The following is a 21,078-nucleotide window of genomic DNA, read 5'->3' on the forward strand; positions in this document are numbered from 1 at the left end:
TGGTTGAATGTGGTCTCAGGTAGTGAGAGCAGAGAAAGGCAACGTAAGCAAAAGAGCAGAATGAGCTAATAAGTGCTGAGAGGGTTGAAAAGTTTATTGAAGCAATCTGTATAAATAATGCCTTACAAATGCATCCTGACAGCAATGAAAAAACTACAACCATCATCCACCTAACAGGCAATGGAGGGAAATAAGAGCTCCCATGGATGGTGAGAAACTGGTAAAAATTGTTTCCAATGCCTTTTAGTTGCACAAATAAAGAAATAAATCTCTGCAATTGGTAAGTAAAAGATCTTATTCTGAAGTAGCTCAGACTGAATGTGATAATTTAAGTAAATGGAGTTAGTGGTGCCAACATATTCCATGTTGTTGTCTCTAGTGTCTCCAAGTCATTAATTTTTTCAAAAGGTCATTGAATTTCAAAGCAGAGATAAACCTTAAAGGCTATCTTAACAACTTCTTATTTTTTAAAGTGTAAAACAAAACACCAGCAGAGAGTAGTAGAAAGCAAGTCACTCAATGAGGGTGGGGTGTCAAAGACTTGGGTGTGGTCATAGCTCTTCCCTGATGACCTGTGTTACCACAAGGAAGTTTCTGACTTTCTCCAGAGCTCTGCCACTTCCTCTGTGAAGTGAACACTGCAAAATATGGTCTACCTCTGAATTCTCTGCCATATTGATACTATTGTGAATTATTTTTCTTAAGGAAATAGCACATTTTTGGAGCTATAGGTAAGTAAACGTACACTTCTATTATTCCTATGGGTTAACCAGGGCCCCAATACACCATATGACCTAAGTTCTCATAGCAAGAGTCTGCATGAAAAGATTTGAGAAATTGCATGCTTTCAAAAAATAGCTTGTTTATTTCTAAAAAGTTATATGTGTTTATTTTTTAAAACAAAATTTAAAAAATAATCACCTGAAATTTTATCAACTAGAAAACAATGGTAGAAATTTGGGTGAAAATGTATCTGTAAACATCTCACTTTCTTTCTCAGTGTCACCAATACCCTTTCTGCCATTGGAGGGAATAGGTGTCAAGAAAATTCTTATTAAAATTTTTTCTTTGCCAAACATACTACTGGTACTCAGAGTTTGAATATTTCTGAGATGTCTGGAGAAAAATGCTATAAATAGAGTCTCCTTGAAGAGAAATTTCAAAGCTCACTTTTCACTCAGATTGAAAGATACAGAAACTTATTGGATTAATCCAGTAAGACCAACAGGACTACTGTAAAGAAATTTCCTAAGGGACAGGGAAAAACAAGACCACAGTGGACATTTCCAGGCACTAGAGAAATGGGCCTGTGATTGATAGACATCAAAGCGCACAAACCCAGCTTGCTCCTGACTGGCTGTGGGGGTACAGGTTGAGGAGCTGCCCAGTGTTGAGTCAGTGGAAATATTCATCGCTGCCTCTTCAGAGCACCACTTATGCTTTCTTGAAGGCATTTGCTCTAGGAGCAATGGTGAGAATTAAAAAGGCGAAAGATTTATAGGATCTGAAGAGAAACCAGAGTATGCAATGATGAGAATTAGAGGCTGAGTCTTGGTCATCTCACTCAGACTTGATGGGAATGGTGATATGCTCTCCCTTGAATTTGACAGTGTGAGTCATCCAGAAAAAAAAAAAAAAAAGCTGCAACCCCCAAGTCTTTGGCTTGGTAATGGATGATCCTCTTCAAAGGAATCAGATTTACTGGTATTGTTGGTAGTTTCCAGCCTCAAGGGAGCACAGCTGAGATCTGGCTTCCACTCCAAGCCAAAAGTAGTCTGAACTGACCTTATGGCCATGAAAAAGTATCTTGGTAATTTGCTGAGATCATCATAGAAAAGGGAAAAGATTTTTGATTATAGGCAAACTGGAGACTTTGGCTTTTTAATTTGAGAATTTATAAGGAAATGTGACAGTTGAGTTGCTTCCAAATCTTGGTTATTGTAAGCAGGCCAAGTGTCCATCAGTAGATGAGTGGATAAAAAAGCTGTAATACATTTACACAAGGGAACACTACTCAGCCATTTAAAGAAAGACAAAGAAAAGAAGAAGGAAGGAAGGAAGGAAGGGAGGGAGGGAGGGAGATTTGTTGGAAGAAAGAAAAAAGAAAAGAAGAAAAGAAAAGAAAAGAAAAGAAAAGAAAAGAAAAGAAAAGAAAAGAAAAGAAAAGAAAAGAAAAGAAAAGGAAAGAAAAGGAAAGGAAAAAAGGAAAAGAAAATAAAAGAAATCTTAACATTTGAGACAGTATGAATGGATCTGGAGAACATTATGCTAAGTAAAATAAGCCAGTCAGAGAAAGACAAATACCATATGATGTCACTCATATGTGGACTCTAATGAATAAAATAAACTATCAAGCAAAACAGAGACAGACTCATAGATGGAGTCTTACATAGATGAACAAGCTTACAGCTGTTGGAGGGGAGTTGAGGGACTGGGTGGGGGGGATGGAGGAATTGAGTGAAAAAAAACAAAGAGAGAGAAATCCATGGACACATGACATAGACAACAGTGTAGTAATTGCCAGGGGGAAGGGGATGGGAGAGGTGGAAGAGAGCATGGGGGGGTAGTTATGGAAGGAGACTTGACTTGGGATACTGAATCCACAATACAGTATACAGATGATGTGTTATGGAATTGTGCACCTGGAACATGTATAATTTTGTTAACCAGAGTCACCCCAATAAACTTAATGAAAGGATAAATAAATAAATAAATAAACAAATAAATAAATAAAATCTTATTTTGAACCACAAACTCATTAAATGAGCCATATTGATGGCCTATATATGTATATGTGCAGACTTTTAAATAAATGGTACCATATTATATGTGTCATTAAGCAGCCAACTTTTTCATTCAATTTTATCTTTTGGGTATCATTCTATGTCAATTAATGAAGCCTGACATCCTTACTAATGGCTGCATACTACTCTAAAATAAATATACAAGCCATAATTTATTTAATTGTTTCCTTATTAATGGACACAAAACTTGAATCTTTTTATTTTCTTTGTCAACATTATAGTAAAAGCAATGTTCATTTATTAATGATCATTCAAGAATGATCATTATTAAATATTTGTCTTTTAATGTTTAACTAATTATCTTAAGACCATTTCCTAGAAGTGGAAATACTGGATCCAAAAGGATTCAAATTTTCTCCTTTTGGTACCTTTTGCCAAGCAGCCCTTGATAAATATTGTACTGACTTTTACAGTACTAACAGTGTGTGAAAGGGTTCATTTCACTATATTCTATGCACATGCTGTGTACTAATCTTTTATATGCAAATCTAACAAAGGGAAGCTGTGCTTGTTTCAGTTGGATATAAAATAAAATATTGAACATGTTTATTGGCCATTTTTATTTACTCCATTGTGAATTACTTGTTTATATCCTTTGCACAATTTTAATGTGGATGGTAATCTTTTTCTCAATGCTTTATAGGAATTTTTAAAAATTATTTGGGAGATATAGATCCTAACCCACATTTCAAACCCTTTCTCCACTTTTTCTTTCTTTAAACTTTGTTCCATGACATTTTTTTCATATTAATGTTTATCATTTTAAGTAGTCAAATCTATCATCCTTTTCTTTTGTGGTTTCTAGTTGGAATGTTATACTTTAAAAGCTCTTCTTCAAACTCAAAATAAGCTAAGCATTCACACTTTTATCTAGTATATATATGCTATAATTTCTACATTTAAGTTATTGATTCATCTAAAATTATTTTAAGGCCTGTTTTTTTCCATGCCTAGCCACTTATTCCAATATTAAGTATTAAATAATTAGTTATTGAATAATCCATTTTTCTTCATTCACTTAAAATGATAAATTCCCATGTGCTCTTGGAACATTTTCTAGAATCTGTGTATTGTTTCCCTTGTCTGTCAGTTCATGACCCCCCCAGTACCACATGGTTTGATTACTAATAGTTTAAATATACTTTAATACCAATGAATTATTTGAAAATATTCAAGAAATTTTAATAAGTTTATTGAGATTCAGAGATACGAAATGAATCCAGGAAATTAGAAGACAGTTAATGTGAATTGATGTAGAGAACACCCAAGTGGAACCATACATCCACATGATCATTAAACAAACCCATCTAGTAGTAGAGAATTTCTTACTCAATAAATTTGGGGAGGAATCTTACAAATATATATTTGGATATCAGTAATTGAATTTGGTGGAAACCCATCTCTGTGATGACACCCATCAAGCAATTCTCATCAAAACCCTTCCATAATTTAACACAGTCTTTAGATTTCTGATAGATTTAAAGTAAAATCTTATTTTAAAAGCATCATCTTTTTTCTCAAATGCCTTATGTAAGATCCTGGGATATTTTTTCCCTTCATTCTTTACAAAGAATCTGTGCTTCTGCCTTACATTATTACAAAGTTCCTGTAACTTCTAAGAAATCAGATACTCAGTTTTTAGGATACTTCAACCCACCTTCTCAATGCTGAATAAGAAGCATCAGTTGTAAAAGTACCAACTGCCCCAAGTGTGGAAACACACATGAGGGAGATTGCTGAAAATAAATGTGTGCAATTGAGCAAAGAGTAAGAAAGAAGTCCTTAGAAGATGGTCTTACCTAACCTTGAAAATGAAAGAAAAAACAAACATCTCAGTACATAAGTCCATAGATTATAAATATGGACAAGAAAAAAGAAATGAGTAGGAGAGAGGTCTTTGTACCTAGGATATGGCTGCAACTAGAATGAAGCTGCAGTCTGGGTGATGCAGGGACTGAATATTGGCCACAATTTTGATCCTGTCAGTCAGCCATTTAATGTGGGACAATAAACCCTGAATCCAGTGGATGATCATGAAGCCTGATGCTGAGCTTTGCAATGAAAACTCATCAGCAGTACACTTAGGATAATTCCTACCAGGGCAAATCTAAAACACATGTAGAAGAATTCTTAGTTTATCATGTCACTAAAGTAAACAAATGTTATTCATCCTAAATATTCCAAAAGATTTTATATCACCCTTTTAAGATTCTATAGCTGGCTCTAATTTTATCTGCTCTAAATTGGATAAAAAATATGCCCCAGTTAAGCATTTATGTGTGTGTGTGTATACACACACATGCACATATGTATACATATACATATATATATAATAGTACAATGTTTTCTTTAAAGATTTTATGTATTTATTTTTAGAGAGAGAGGAAGGGAGGGAGAAAGAGAGGGAGAGAAACATCAATGTGTGGTTGCCTGTCTTGAGCCCCCAACTGGGAATCTGGCCTGCAACCCAAGTATGTGCTCTGACTGGGAATCGAACCAGCAACACTTTGGTTCACAGGCTGACACTCAATCCACTGAGCCACACCAGCCAGGACAAGGAACAGAATATATCATAGTGATGTGAGTTAGGAATGAGTTGCACTATACTCAGGTGGAGAAAAAAAATATCTCTAACTTTCTAGAAGAAATTTTAGGGCTGTTCATTCATTCATTCAATAAATATGCATTGAGAACCAACAGAGTGCCAGATGTTGCTCTAGGAACTGTGAATAGAATAGTGAATAGACAGGTAAGGTACTTGTTTTGCAGAGCAAAATATGTACTGTGGGAGAAGTATAAAAATATAAATCAATAAATAAAATATCAGATATTGAAAAGTCTTATAACGAAATGCGCTAAGATAGTGTGTGCCAAGAAAAACCTCTGAGAGGGGATGTGGCTTGAAACGAGAGCTCAGAAAAGTGAGGGGACATGACCTTCCAAGGTTTACAATAGGAGTGTTCCAGATTGAGGGAAAAAGGAGGCCAGAATAATTGGAGAGGATGAGGTGGACAGTGGTGAGAGATGAGATGATAGGGAGGGCAAGATTCTGATCAACCTTGTGGTATAATAAGGGGTTGAATTTTGTTTTTGGAAGTAATCAGAAGCCACTGAAGAGTCTGAGCAGGGGAATTGAAGGATTGCATTTACATTTTTAATTGATCACTTTGGCTCTTGAGAAATAATTCTAGAAGAGCAATAACTGAAATCATTTATTTCAGTGACTCAGAAGAGAGATAATGTCAGGTAAGGTTAGATTGACAAGGTCAAGTTGCAGAAAAGAAGATAGACTTAGGAAGCAAACTCAACAGACATGCCAATGCATTAGATTTTTACCTAGGTCATTATGGTCTAGATTCTGATACTAATATTAGGTGATTCCTTAATCTACCTGAGACAACTGGAATCATTTTTTTAAATCTGTAGAATAAAAATTTTATAATATACCTTAAATTATTTTCAAAATTTAACAAATGCTTTAGCAAGAATATTTTTGGTCAGTTTTTCAGTGTATAAGAGTTCTTTTCATTTCTTTAAGTACATCTATTTTACCAAGTGCTCAAATAAGCTTATCAAATAATCAATTTTAAAGATAATACTCATTCCATATTGGTCAGTATACATAAATCCTCAGTTTTTAAAAAAAATGATAAAATATTGAGCCTTCTTTTGAAATGATATTTTGCCATGTACAGATGCAATTTCAATAAACAAATCCTCTGCTGCTATCACTGATATGACAAACTTTTTAAAAAATTTTAATTGTTATTCAATTACAGTTGTGTGCCTTTTCTCCCCATCCCTCCACCCCATCCCAGCTGAACCCACCTCCCTTCCCCACCTCCACCCTCCCCCTTGATTTTGTCCATGTGTCCTTTATAGTAGTTCCTATAATCCCCTTTCCTCACTGTCCCCTTCACACTCCCCCCTGGCTATTGTTAGATTGTTCTTAACTTCAATGTCTCTGGTTATATTTTGTTTGCTTTTTTCTTCTGTTGATTATGTTCCAGTTAAAGGTGAGATCATATGGTATTTGTCCCTCACCGTCCAAGTAATGAGAACCAGAGGCCTGCAACCAAGACTACCCAGCAAGGCTCTCAATCAAGATAGAAGGCCAAATAAAGAGTTTCCCAGACAAAAGAAGTCTAAAAGAATACAGCTCCACCAAACCAGCTCTGCAAGAGATAATAAGTGATATGACAAACTTTAAAAAATCCCATGTAAAATCCATGTCTCTGAAATGTCTCTTGAGAATGCCATGTGCATAGGACCAGTTAATTGGATAGGGAAAGCAATCTATTAAGTATGATAAATATTTTTGAATTTTTAGTTCCATCATAAAACTTTCCTACTTACAAACACACACACACGTGATAAATTCTATAAGCAACAGTTATAAACTAATGGATCCATTAGATATAATGTGATATTATGGAGTATGTTGTCCATTTACAGATTTAGATTTGACATTATGTTTATTTACTTTAGTGAAAACTATGACATACCTAAAGGGAAAATAGACCATTTCCCAATCCCCAAAAGACATCAAACACCGAGACAAGCAGTATGTGATTTATCTTTGGGCCCTGCATTTCACATCAATGGGGAAGATCCATTTTTATCTTTGTGTGGAAGCTGCTGCAATAGGCAATCAAGAATTACCATTTCATTGAGAAGCCACATTCTCCAGGCAGCTGTTGCTTGTTTGTGCTTAAATAAGCCGGGGGACAAGGAAGAGCACATAACCAAAACACTGGGGACCAAATCAAAGAGTAAACTGAATTGTATCTGAACCCCATGACACTTAAAATGCCATATTCTCTGAATATAGAAATTCTTGACTAACTTTACATTTTTAAAAAATTACCCCAATAAATGTATGCTATAGTGAAATGATTAGAGCTCAGCTAAAATGGTGTCATGGATGTAGTGAAGGCACTATTTTGAAGTTACGCTGGAGGCAACATGACAGCAGCAAAGGCTATGCATGCAAGAAATTATGTTGTGATCTCATCACACTGACATTAGTTCCAGTATCTTAATTTTTTAAGGATCACATTCAGATACTAAATCCATTTTCAATTATTTCATTAAGAAAAGAACAAAATCCCATCTTATGTATATTTTCTTTTGAGTGCTTCACCCCCCAAAAGGCAGTAATATTGTAAAATATTTATTCCATTAGTTTTATGTAATTGAAATGCCAACAGCTAAGCACTTAATCTCTGCCTGCAGGGAGAGCTGCCTGCTGTCACTTTTTATTAAGTCTTTTTCTGCTGCTTTTTCATAGTTGATAACAGTGTCTGAATCCAAGAAAAGATATAGAGTAACATTTAAACAGCAGTCTATGATAAGGTACTGTTTACATTCAGGATAATATGAAAATGTCCACTCTAGAGAGGCAAAGATTTTTCTTCAGGTTAACTAATTAGAATGTTTATTAGCTTCATTCATTATTCTGACAGGCTCAGGGATTGGTAAACATTATTAACTGCTTAGGCACCTTATTCTCTAAAGAGCTTTGTCTGCTGAAATCTGGACAGGTGGATTTTGGCAGCACTTGATATTTATCTTCCCATGCCTACAATAGTACAAAAACAGAATACAGAGCATTCATTCTTAGTAACTCCAGGGCACGAAAGGGGCCTTCAGTAACTCCTCTCATGATTTTTATGTCACCCTTCACTCTGCCTGGTTAATGTACAGCCTTCCCAGCTGAACTTGGATCAGTGACTTATAATCATAGTAAATGGACAGAAAACAAATCTGTCTTTAGTGGCACTAACTGAAAGGGGAAAGGTATATTTCTGCCACAAGGGGTAGTGAGCACACAAGCAGGGCTTACAGCTTCCTACTACCTGGGACACCACATGGTGAGAAGTAAACCCCTGGGAAATCTGGATATTTACTCATAAAGCAAGAACACTCTGTATCTTCTATTTGAACTATATTTACCTTGTGTTTTCTGCCATATATAAGTGTTTATTATTCTCAGCATCACAACTGGAGACTGAAATATATAGCTGTAACTAATTTTAAAGCCTTTTACCAATGCATCATGGTAAGGAAAATGGATTTTAGAGTCAAAATTACTGGTCATCCCTACATATTAGCTGTGTGATGCAAGTCAGATTATTTGGCCTCTCTGGACTTCAATTTTCTGACCTATAAAGTAAAAGTAGAGAACCAAGATGGCGGCATAGGTAGACACACTGCGCCTCGTCGCACAACCAGAACAGACAGAAAATCAAACGGCAAGGAAGTCCAACACCAAGGAGATAAAAAATAAACATTCATCCAGACCTGTAGGAGGGGCAGAGACGGCAGCCGGGGTGGAGAGGACTTGAGTTTCCATGAAGGGACCCAGACGGGCAGAGTGTGGGGTGAAAGGGGCAGGCAGTCTGACCACTAGCAGACCCCGCGGCCCTAAAATCTCGCACAGATAAACCGAGAGGGCCAGTCTCAGAGTGGCGGAGAAGGGGCCAGGCAGACCGGTAGGTAGCATCCCGCGGTCCCACATTCGAGCACAGATAAACCAGGACAAACAGCAGGGAGCAAAGCAGACTACCACATAACCCAGGGCTCCAGCGCGGGAAAATAAAGCCTCAAACCTCTGAGTGAAAACACCCGTGGGGGTTGGGGCAGCAGCGGGAGAAACTCCCAGTCTCACAGGAGAGGTCATTGGAGAGACACACAGAGGCCTAGACTGTGCACAAGCCCACCCACTTGGGAACCAGCACCAGAGGGGCCCAATTTGATTGTGGGTAGTGGAGTGAAACACTGAAATCCAGTGGAGAGTGGAGCAGGCGCCATTGCTCCCTCTCAGCCCCTCCCCCACGTACAGCATCACAGCACAGGGTCACAGCCACTGTTACCACCCCGGGGAACACCTAAGGCTCTGCCCCTTTAAGTAACAGAAGCACCAAGACAAAAAAAAATGGCCCAAATGACAGAACACTTCAAAACTCCAGAAATAATTCAACTAAGCAGCAAACAGATAGCCAACCTATCAGATGCACAGTTCAAAACACTGGTAATCAAGGAGCTCACAGAATTGGTTGAATTTGGTCACAAATTAGATGAAAAAATGAAGGCTATGCTAAGAGAGACAAAGGAAAATGTACAGGGAACCAATAGTGATGTGAAGGAAACTGGGACTCAAATCAACGGTGTGGACCAGAAGGAAAAAAGAAACATCCAGCCAGAAAAGAATGAAGAAACAAGAATTCAGGAAAATAAGGAGAGGCTTAGGAACCTCCAGGACATCTTGAAACATTCCAACATCCGAATTATAGGGGTGCCAGAAGGAGAAGAGGAAGAGCAAGAAATTGAAAACTTATTTGAACAAATAATGAAGGAGAACTTCCCCAGTCTGGCCAAGGAAATAGACTTCCAGGAAGTCCAGGAAGCTCAGAGAGTCCCAAAGAAGCTGGACCCAAGGAGGAACACACCAAGGCACATCATAATTACATTAGCCAAGATGAAACAGAAGGAGAGAATCTTAGAAGCAGCAAGAGAAAAGGACACAGTTACCTACAAAGGAGTTCCCAGAAGACTGTCAGCTGATTTCTCCAAAGAGACCTTATAGGCAAGAAGGGCCTGGAAAGAAGTATTCCAAGTCATGAAAGGCAAGGGCCTACATCCAAGATTGCTCTATCCAGGAAAGCTATCATTTATAATGGGCGGGCACATAAAGTGCTTCTCAGATAAGGTCAAGTTAAAGGAGTTCATCATCACCAAGCCCTTATTATATGAAATGTTAAAGGGACTTATCTAAGAAAAAGAAGATCAAAAATATGAACAGTAAAAATGACAGCAAGCTCACAGTTATTAACAACCACACCTAAAACAAAAACAAAAGCAAACTAAGCAAACAACTAGAACAGGAACAGAACCACAGAAATGGAGCTCACATGGAGGGTTATCAACAGGGGAGTGGGAGGGGGAGAGGGGGTGGAAAGGTACAGAGAATAAGTAGCATAAATGATAGGTGGAAAATAGACAGGAGGAGGGTACGAATAGTATAGGAAATGTAGAAGCCAAAGAACTTATAAGTATGATCCATGGACATGAACTATAGGGGGGGAATGTGGGAGGGACGGGGTGGGCAGGGTGGAGTGTAGTGAGGGGGGGGAACGGGACAACTGTAATAGCATAATCAATAAATATATTAAAATAATAAAGTAAAAGTAGTATCTATCTCATGGGCCTGTTGTTGGGATTGGGAGAGATGAAAGGCAATGTAGACAAGTGGTTCACCCATGCACTCAGCAATTGAGCCCTTACTTTGATTCTTCGCTCTACTTTATACTAAGTTCATGGTCTTGGGGAAGATATATGACATTTCTCAGTCCCTATTATCTCATGTGTGACAAATAAATAATCATAATCATAGTACCCACTGCATGGGATGAGAAATTTATTAATGCAGCAACTATCTTTCAATGACTCATCATCTAGGAACTAGGACACAGTGGAAATTTTAAAAAACAATCTGCCCTCATGGAACTTATACTCTAATAAGGAAAGACTGAAAACAAACAAAATGAATGGTAAATTTATATAGTATTACTTGAAAAAGTAATACATTTTTCTATGGAGAAAAATAAAATAGGAAAGTAGTAGTTAAATGTAAAAACTTTAGCTTAGTGCCTAGAACTTAAAAAGTACCAAAAATAGTCTTCATTTCTCATTCTATAGTAAACACTTTCCAAAATGTTACCATCAATCCTTTTTCTTTTCCTATATCTGAGTTCCCCAAATTTTTCATATTTGAGGAAGAAGTTGAAGCCAAAACCTACATCAACAGAAAATGAGCCTTTTCAGAGCTTTTTGGCAGGCAGCTCTTACCCATATAAGGGCCATTTAAAAACATAAGAACAAGAAATAGTCTTTCATTTCAATTCATGATGAGGCTTAAAATGCAAATGTCTCATTGAGGTACCATTCTTAGTGAGAGTGAGTTGCTGTAGGAGAATAAATTGTAAACAAATCAACACACTTAAAGCTCATTAGCTGTTCCCTGTTTTGAGCTAGAAAGAGAAGTGAAATTAGCTATAGAAGAGTTACTCATCCAAGCCTAAACAGTAAGTCTTTTTAGAAACTGAAGTGTTGTGAACTCTCCAGGGTCCCTGTGAAAAGAATAGTACATATCTATTGGGGATTTTATTGAGGGGAGCATGGTAGTGCTGAGGGAAGATAAAAGAGTTTGTGGATCTCTGGCTGGTGTGGCTCAGTGGATTGATGGCTGGCCTACAAACCAAGTGGTCACTGGTTCGATTCCCAGTCAGGGCACATGCCTGGGTTGTGGGCCAGGTCCCCAGTAGGGGGCACACAAGAGGCAACCACACATTGATGTTTCCTTACCTCTCTTTCTCCCTCCCTTACCCCCTCTCTAAAAATAAATAAAACTTTAAAAAAAAATGTGGAGAGCTAACATTGTCCTTATCCTGTGGAGAACCCAGCACAATGAGACCAGCTGTGGGACAAACATGAATGGACCTACCATGACTACTTTTGTAAGTGGGTGTACTTTTTGTAAGTCAATTTTGGTATTTCATAGCTAGATTTTTTAATTGCTAAAAAAAGTTATGAAAGTCATTCTGTGTGACAATGAGTTATGAAGACATTAGCTGAATTCAGATAAATTTATCTACAGTTATCTTCTATAAACCATGCTCAACTTTACTTGTTTCTTAAAGAACAACCCCCTATCCCTCACTCATATATACATAAGTCTTTGTTGAAATACATAAAGATAAAAGTTAGGCCCCACCATGTACAGGAAATGGAAACTAAGGCTGCTCACTCAATGCTAATGATTTAAGTTAGCATTGGTGAAGAGAATGCAGCTTCCCCATTACTTCCATGATCTGGCAGCTGCATTATCCTACTTTGCTGTTCTTTCTTTAACCCCTCACTCATTCCTCATTCCTCCAGGTGACTAGAGATTAGTGAGTTGGGAGAAATGGCAAAAGAATCTGCATAGCTGAGACCCTTTTCCCCTATCTTTTTGAATAAGATGAAGTCTTCTCTGTTTGGTTGTAAAGAAAGGCCTCCCTGGTCTACTGCTTGGGTGAAAATCTGTTTAATTCTAGGGCTTGGTTTTAGGAGTTCATTTTTCTTTCTTTCTTTCTTTCTTTTTTAAATTGTTCAAATATAGTTGTCCCCATGTCTCCCCCGCACTCTTCCTTTCCCTCTCTTTCTTTCTTGGGAGCCTGCTTACCTATGGAAAGCATGTGCTCCCATTGCTTTCTTCCAAGCAAAAAATCACAAGACCAGCTCCTGACTGGCATTGTCAAAGGAAATGAATTTGAGCTCCAGATTCTGGAACATTGAGCAAGGAGTCTGGAAAATGAACAAAAATAAGCAAAGACAAGTAGATTCTGAAATCTGGTAGAAAAACAGAGGTCTTGGGAGAGCCTAAACAATTGTGAAAGGCACTAACAAATTTAGAGAACTCATACTACTTAATTCAACATTTATTATAAAGCTACAGTAGTAACAAAGTGTGTTTCTGGCATAAGGACAGATATATGAGTATAAATCAATGTGACAAAAGAATGTGCCCCCAAATAGACCCACACATACATGAGCAATTGATTTTGACAGAAGTGCTAAGTAAACAAATGGAGAGAAAACAATCTTTTCAACAAATCGTGGTAGAATAGTCAAACATCCAAAAAGCCAAAAGAGATAGATAGATAGATGAGAGAGAGAGAGAGAGTAGTTGAGGGTGGGGATGAGAGAGAAAGGAAAAGAAAACATAAAAAAAAATCTAGGAAAAAATGTAGAAATATTTTTCACCTTGGATTAGGCAAAAGTTTTATTAAGGCCACAAAAAGTTTTATTAGAACACACACACACACACATACACACAAAATATTCACCAAAATTAAAATACCTGCTCTTCCAATGATTCTCATAAGAAAACAAAAACAAAACTAAAAATAAGATGTAGATGAAGAGAAAATATTTGCAAAATACTATCTGAAAAACAATGTGGATCTAAAATATAAATAATTTTCAAAATTTAGTAAGAGAAGAAGCAATACAATAAAAAATAAGCAAATGGTTTGAACAAATATTTCACCAGAGAAATGTTTTACAAATAAGCACAAGAAAAGATGCCTAATATTTTTAAACATGAGAGAAATGCAAATTAAAACCACAATGAGATACAACTACATAACTATTAAAATGACTTTGAAAAAAAATGAGAATACCAATTATAGTTCAGAGCAATGGAATTTCTCTAACATTGGTGATAGAAATGAAAAATGGCACAGCATCCTTGGAAAACAATTAAGTACTTACTAATGAAGTCAAATACATACATGTCCACAAGACTCAGTTGCCCTACTCCAAGGTAAATGAATTACTGAAGATAAATAAAAACATGTGTTCACACAAAGACGTACAGGTGAATGTTTATAGCACCTTTACTCAATTTCCCAAAACTGAATGCAAGTCAAATGTACATCAGTAGGGGAGGGGATGGATAAACAAGTTGTGGTACATCCCATAATGAAATACTACTCAGCCATAAAAAGGCACAAATTACTGATTGTTGGGAACTGCCCTGCCTGGATTCAGAAGCTGTAACCCCCCATGGTTAAGGCTGAGTCAGAGTTAGGACCATAAGCCATTAAGGAGACAAAGCTTATCTCCCTGTCAGGGGTGCCATCTCTGCCCACTTTACTTCACCTTGCTTATCCCTGAGCTTGACCAGTTAGCCAATGATGGGTAAGATTCCTCAAAGGAGGAATGACCTAAGACAGGCGTGGTCACAAAAAAGGCCCACAGGGAAGGACTCAGGGGGCTATAGAAAAAGGGGGTGATGGACCCTTGCCCCTCAGCTTTGACACAGCCTGAGTAGTCCTCATTCTGTCTGCAAGAAGTCTCAAAATCTCTTGGCTATCTTACTTCCCCTGCCTGACGTAAACCTGAAACAATGACAGAGGGCAGTGCAGTCCTGTGCTGGAAAGGGCAGATTCCCTGGGGAATCAGGCCTAAGAAAGAATACATACAATCCTGTGAAAACTGCTTTGTTTATACCCTCAGCTTAAATGATAAGGGTCCAAGCCTAAAATGAGTTCGTTTCCCAAAGTTTTATAGCCCTTTAACTAACTGACCCTAACTCAAAATAAGCCCTCAAAGTTCTTTATATGTTATCTATTGTTTGACCCTTACTGCCTGACAATGATTGACGAGCTTTACCTATCTATATTCCTGTGCAAAATGAACCTAATAAAAGCACATATAGGAAAAGGCTCTTGGCCCTTCTCCTTTGAGAGATCGGCCACCTCTCCTCCCCAAGAAGATCATGTCTTGGTAGATGTATTCTCATCCGTGGCAGACGGGGGGCTCTGCGGGCAGGTTGGTAACTACTTTCTTTCTGCTGCATGGAATTCTATTGTGTAAATGTACCATAGTTTTTTGATCCATTCATTTAATGATGGGCACTTAGGTTGCTTCCAGCACTTTGCTATTATAAAATTTTAATGATAGAGAAGAATCTATTCTAATACAAACCATTTAGACACTGTGATACAAATAGTATTTGCTGATGTTGAAGTGCAAGGAAGTCATGCTCTGTCTCACAGAGGTCATTTCTAAGTTTCTAAGTTTATATTGTTAGTACTAGGCAGAGCAAAGAGAAAAAGGATATTTAAAAGTGAAGAACACACCAAAACTGAAATACTTAGATATAAATCTAAAAATACATATATAATAATTATATGAAGAAAACTACAAAACACTAATGAATGAAGTCAAAGAAAAATTATATAAATGGAGAAATATTCCATGTTCATGGATAGGACGAATCAATGTCAAAATACCAGTTCTTCTCAACATTGTCTGTAGATTCAATGCAACCCCAATCAAAATCTCAGCAAGTCACTTTATACACATTGACACTCTTGTTCTAAAGTTTATGTGAAGATGCAAAAGTCCCAGAAAAGTCAAAACAATATTAAAAAAAAAAACTAAGTTGGAAAACTAACAGTACCCAAATTCAAGACTTACTATAAAGCTGTGGTAATTAAGATAGTGTAGAATTGTCAAAGAATAGACAAACTGATCAATAGAAAAAAATAGAGAGCCAAGAAACAGACCTCCTAAACACAGTCAACTTATCATTGACAAAGAATCAAAGACAATACAATGGAGCAAAGACAGTCTCTTCAACAAATGGTGCTGGGACAACTGGACACCCACATGCTAAAAAAATGAATCTAAGCACAGATTTTATACCCCTCTTAAAATTAATTCAAAATGTATCACAGACTTAAATGTAAAAACACAAAACTATAAAACTTCTAGAAGATAACATAGGAGAAAACCTAGATGACCTTGGGGATGGTGATGCTTTTTTATATACATTAAGGACATGGCCCATGAAAGAAACAATTGACAAGCTAAGACTTCCATGAAATTAAAAACTTCTCTGTGAAAGACAATATCAAGAGAGTGAGGACACAAATCACAGGTTGGGACAAAATATTTTCAAAAGACCCATCTGATATATAACTATCCAAAATATTAAAAGAACTCTTAAAACTCAGCAATAACAGAACAAACAGGATAATTTTAAAATGGACAAAGAAATCTTAAGATGCACCTCCCCAAAGAAGATAGATAGATGACAAATAAGCATGTGAAAATATGTTTCACATCATATGTCATCAGGGAAATGCAAATTAAAATAACAATAAGATACCACTACAAACCTGTTAAAATAGTCAAAATCTGGAATGCTGACAACACAAAATACCAGTGAGGACATGGAGCAACAGGAACTCTCATATATGTTGAGGGGAATGCAAAATGGGGTAGCCACTTTGGAAGACAATTTGACAATTTCTTACAAAACTAAACATAACTTTACTACATGATCCAGTAATTGTACTCTCTGGCATTTATGCAGAGATTGAAAATTTGTGCCCAAAAAACACCTAGACATGGATGTTTATAGCAGCTTTGTTAATAATTGCCGAAACTTGGGAGCAACCAAGCTGCTCTTTAGCTGAGTGGATGAATAAACTATGATACATAGACAGTGGAATATTATTCAGCACTAAAAAGAAATGAGCTATCAAACCATGAAGAGATATGAAGGAAACTTAAATACATATTACTAGGTGAAAGAAGCTAATCTCTAAAGGCTACAAGCTGTAGGATTTCAATAATATGAAAAAGCAAGAATGTAGAGACAATAAAAAGATCAGTGGTTACCAGTGGTTGATGAGGAAGATGAATAGGCAGAACACAGAGAAATGTTGAGGACAGCGAAAATACTCTTTACCATATTGTAATAATAGATATATGCCACTATACCTTTCTTCAAACCTATAGAGTAAACCCTAAGGTAGACTATGGACTTTGGATGATAATAATGTGTCAATGTATCCTTGGTAAAATATGTATCATTCTGGAGATTGACGTTGATAACGAGGGAGGATGTGCACATGTGGGAGCAGGAAATGTAGGGGAAATCTCTGTCTCTTTCCCTCAATTTTGTGGTAAACCCACAGCTGCTCTAAAAACAAATTAACTCTTAAAAAAAGTGAAAATAATACTTGAAAAGAAAGAAAGAAACCTCAAAGAAGTCCCAGTGATTGTATACCCATCAGGGAAAATTTCTAAAATGAATAAAGTGGGAGAAGGCACAGGACAATAGGTGAATTTCTTCTGGATGAGGTAGGAACACGTTATCAAAATCAGCCTCCAGCTTGAAGATTTTCTCCCAGTTGACTTTAATTTACAAGTGGCAGCCTCCAGGAAACTGGAATAACTTGAGTGACTTTGTGATGAAGTTGAAAGCTAGATTGTCCTCATCAATAGGATGGTCATAAAATTTATTTTCCAAATAAGGCAGTTTTCAGAGTGAAAGAGGCTGCTCTTGATCATTATTTGGGGATAGGAGGCATAACACTGGAACTGTCTCAGAGAAATTGGGATTTATGGTCACCCTTCTGAATAACCACTGAGTATCTGCCATGGATTTGAGCAGCACCAAGTACTGTGTTCTGCAAACAAAGGTTTACCTGGAACTGCTGCTATCAGGGCTGGGGATTGACCTGCTTTCTCAATGTGGTGGAGGAGACAGCAGTGCTAGTAACCACTAGTGCCTTAGTGAGATTCATCAGATATTAGGCATTGGACTAATTCATCTACCCAGCTCCTGAAGGGATCATGATGATTCCAGTACAAGATGATTCAAGAACCTCAATTCTACCCAAAAAACCATGTTAAGCTAAAAGTGAACAAAATAAGAAATAGGGGAGAACTCTGATTTCACTAGACTTTTAATTACCAAAAGCAAGTAAATTTGATTTCTGACTTTAATTCTTTTGCACTCAAACTTGCAAAGCAATTTAATTTTTGTACTAATTTCTCCCCAGGAATTTGATAATGAAAGAGTATTTATATTCAATTTGAGGCATTTCTTTGTTCTTGACATTTTGTTATTGGGAATATCTTAATGTTGTCATTTAATTTTATTTTTATTGTAGTATCTTTGGTGGTCTATTTTCAAATAGATGGCTAGACATAATTTGGAATAGGAATAAATGTTCAGCCTGGAGCACAGAGTGGCCTCCAAGTTCATTTCATTAAGATATTCTTCTGCCTCATTTCAGACCCTTCTGGAGCAAAATCTATGCTGCTCACCAGGGATCCCAGAAGATGTCCAGAAAATAGTGGTTAGTGGTAAGAATATGACTTGAAACTAGTAGCAGACTCTTAGACAATTACCACCTCCCTAGAGCAGATGTCCATACTCCTACCTGGTCTTCTCCTCCCACAGGAAAAAAACATATTAGTATCACACACCTGGTTTCTCCCCTCCCCTTCCTTGTTCTTCTTCAAGAGAGGCAGAAAAACTCCCTTCCCGAGGATCTTTCGTCTATAAATTTCCACTGGGACACATTAGTCCAGCCGCACACTTCTGCACACGTGAGATGTGGACTCTTCTGTCTCCACCAAGACAGTGGGAGGGAGTGGCCCAGGGAGCATGCCTGCTCTTCCAACTCTGACCACCCACTGGTAAGCTCTCCACTGACAAGAAGTTAGCAAACACTTTTTGTTTCTCTGCTCTCTTTTGACTTCTCAGTTGGTTCAGAAACCTAATCAAGAAAAAGTAGTATTATTTATTGGATTTTTCTAGGATCCCTGGCAAACAGCTTATACAGAGCTCCAAGCAGAATATCAGGACACTCAGTCAATATTGTTGAGAGGATGATGAGAGCTGAGATGTACAAATCACATCTAAGAGACAATGGTTCCCAAGTCAGAGCAGTTCTTGACTAAAAATACTGGCATTGTAAAGAACTGTGCCAATCATATAGGGTTGGGATTTAATTTACTAAATAATGTAGATTTAAAAAAAAAAGACTGGAAAATAAGTTCCAACCTAAGCCTTGGCAGGAGAGAGGGAGTTGGCCCATAGAATTTTGTGAGAAATTTTGATGTGCAAGGGAAGTCCTCAAATATTGTTTCTTACTTTTTTTACTAAAACAAATAATTAATCTTTGTTATACAATTATTAGAAACCCAGATAGTAAAAACAAAAAAATCAATGACCTGAAATATAAAAATCCATCAAGAACTATTATTAATGTGTATATCTTTGTACTTACTATTTTTCAATTAAATACATATCATTATATAAAATTTTTACCAAAATAAATTTTATTTTGTCCTTTCATTTGATATACTGTGATAATCTATATATATATATGAATTTACTGTCATTTTAAAATAAATGTAAATATTATGTGATTTAGATATATAATAATGTATTTCATCAGTGTTCTATTTTTAATATACATATAGTTGTTTCTAGTTTTTCTCTATTAAAATAAAATTACAAAAACACTACTATGCTTATTCATTATGCACACATTTTTGTGCAGATGATTGACCTTTTCCAGGATGGACTGTTACCATGTGCCAGTAGAGTTTTGAAATTTCTCAGTAATGACTTATGTGCCAGCATTTTATTGAGTATTTTTGGATACATTGTCTTCTTTGACCCTCATAAAACCCTCATGAGAAATTATGTACTCAGTTTTGCAGAAGAGGATGCAAGATCAAGTTAGTTAACTGGTCACAGGCAGTAAGGGGAAGAACTGAAGTTACAAGTGATCTGTCTTTTTACAAAGTTGGATGTAAAATTCCACTGCGGTTCCAGGACATGTTAAGATTTTTCCCCAGTAATTTGTTCTTTTAGGTGCTACTACAAGTGAGATTTGCTTCCCAATTCATTTCCTAGTTAATGTTTATTGTTATATAATAAAACAATTATTGAAATATTTTGAACTCATTATTTCCAATAGCTAATTTTACATGATTGTATTAGGTTTTTCAGACATTCATCTCATTATACTTCCTGTAATTTAATAATTTCATCCTTTCCAATTTTTGTACTTGTTTTATTTGCTATTGTTTTCATTACTATTTGCATTAAGTAATACTTCCAAAACTGTGCCAAATAGTAAATATAGCAGTAAGTTTTTGTTTTTTTTTTTAATTTAGGTGACCTCACCTAATCTAGTGTGTCTTTGGTAAAGCTGAAACTGGTGTTCCCTTGAGTTCAATCCCCCATTCCTGTCATCTCAAGAAAAGATATCTCTGTTCCTAAAGACTAAGATTTGGCTTTTAAAATTATAATGTTAAATTTTATTAAATTCATATTTGACCACTATGAAAATTATGTTTTACTCATTAATCTACTAATATTATAAACTATATTAATACATGTCCTAATGTTGTCCCACACTTGTTCTCTTAGCATAAGTTCTACTTAGTCATGGTGAATTATTGATTGAAGATGCTGCTGGATTTGTATTTCTCATATATTATTTAAGATCTTTACTTCATATATAAATGAAAAATTAGTTCAGAGGTTTTTTTGTTTGTTTTCATTCTGCACCATCTCTTTCAATTATTGGCTATCAGAAGTACACTATCCATGAAAAATAAATAACATTATAGTGAGGGACTGTTTTTCCTGTACTCTACAAAGTTGAAATAATATCAGCACCGTTATCTCTTGAAGGACCATAAAACACTGGTGAAAGCATTCAGGCTGACAACTTCCCTGAGATTAATTCTTCTGACAATCTTTTTATTTATTTTAGAGTTATTGATAGATATATTGACACGTTCTATCTTCTCATGTGCCAATGTTGGTAATTTGTCAAAAAATTATATTTTAATGAGAATTTAAAGCTTAATAGCCTAGAGTTTTAAAAATTATCTTTATATA

This window comes from Desmodus rotundus, chromosome 2 (assembly GCF_022682495.2).
Source record: "Desmodus rotundus isolate HL8 chromosome 2, HLdesRot8A.1, whole genome shotgun sequence".
NCBI classification, from domain to species: Eukaryota; Metazoa; Chordata; class Mammalia; order Chiroptera; family Phyllostomidae; genus Desmodus; species Desmodus rotundus.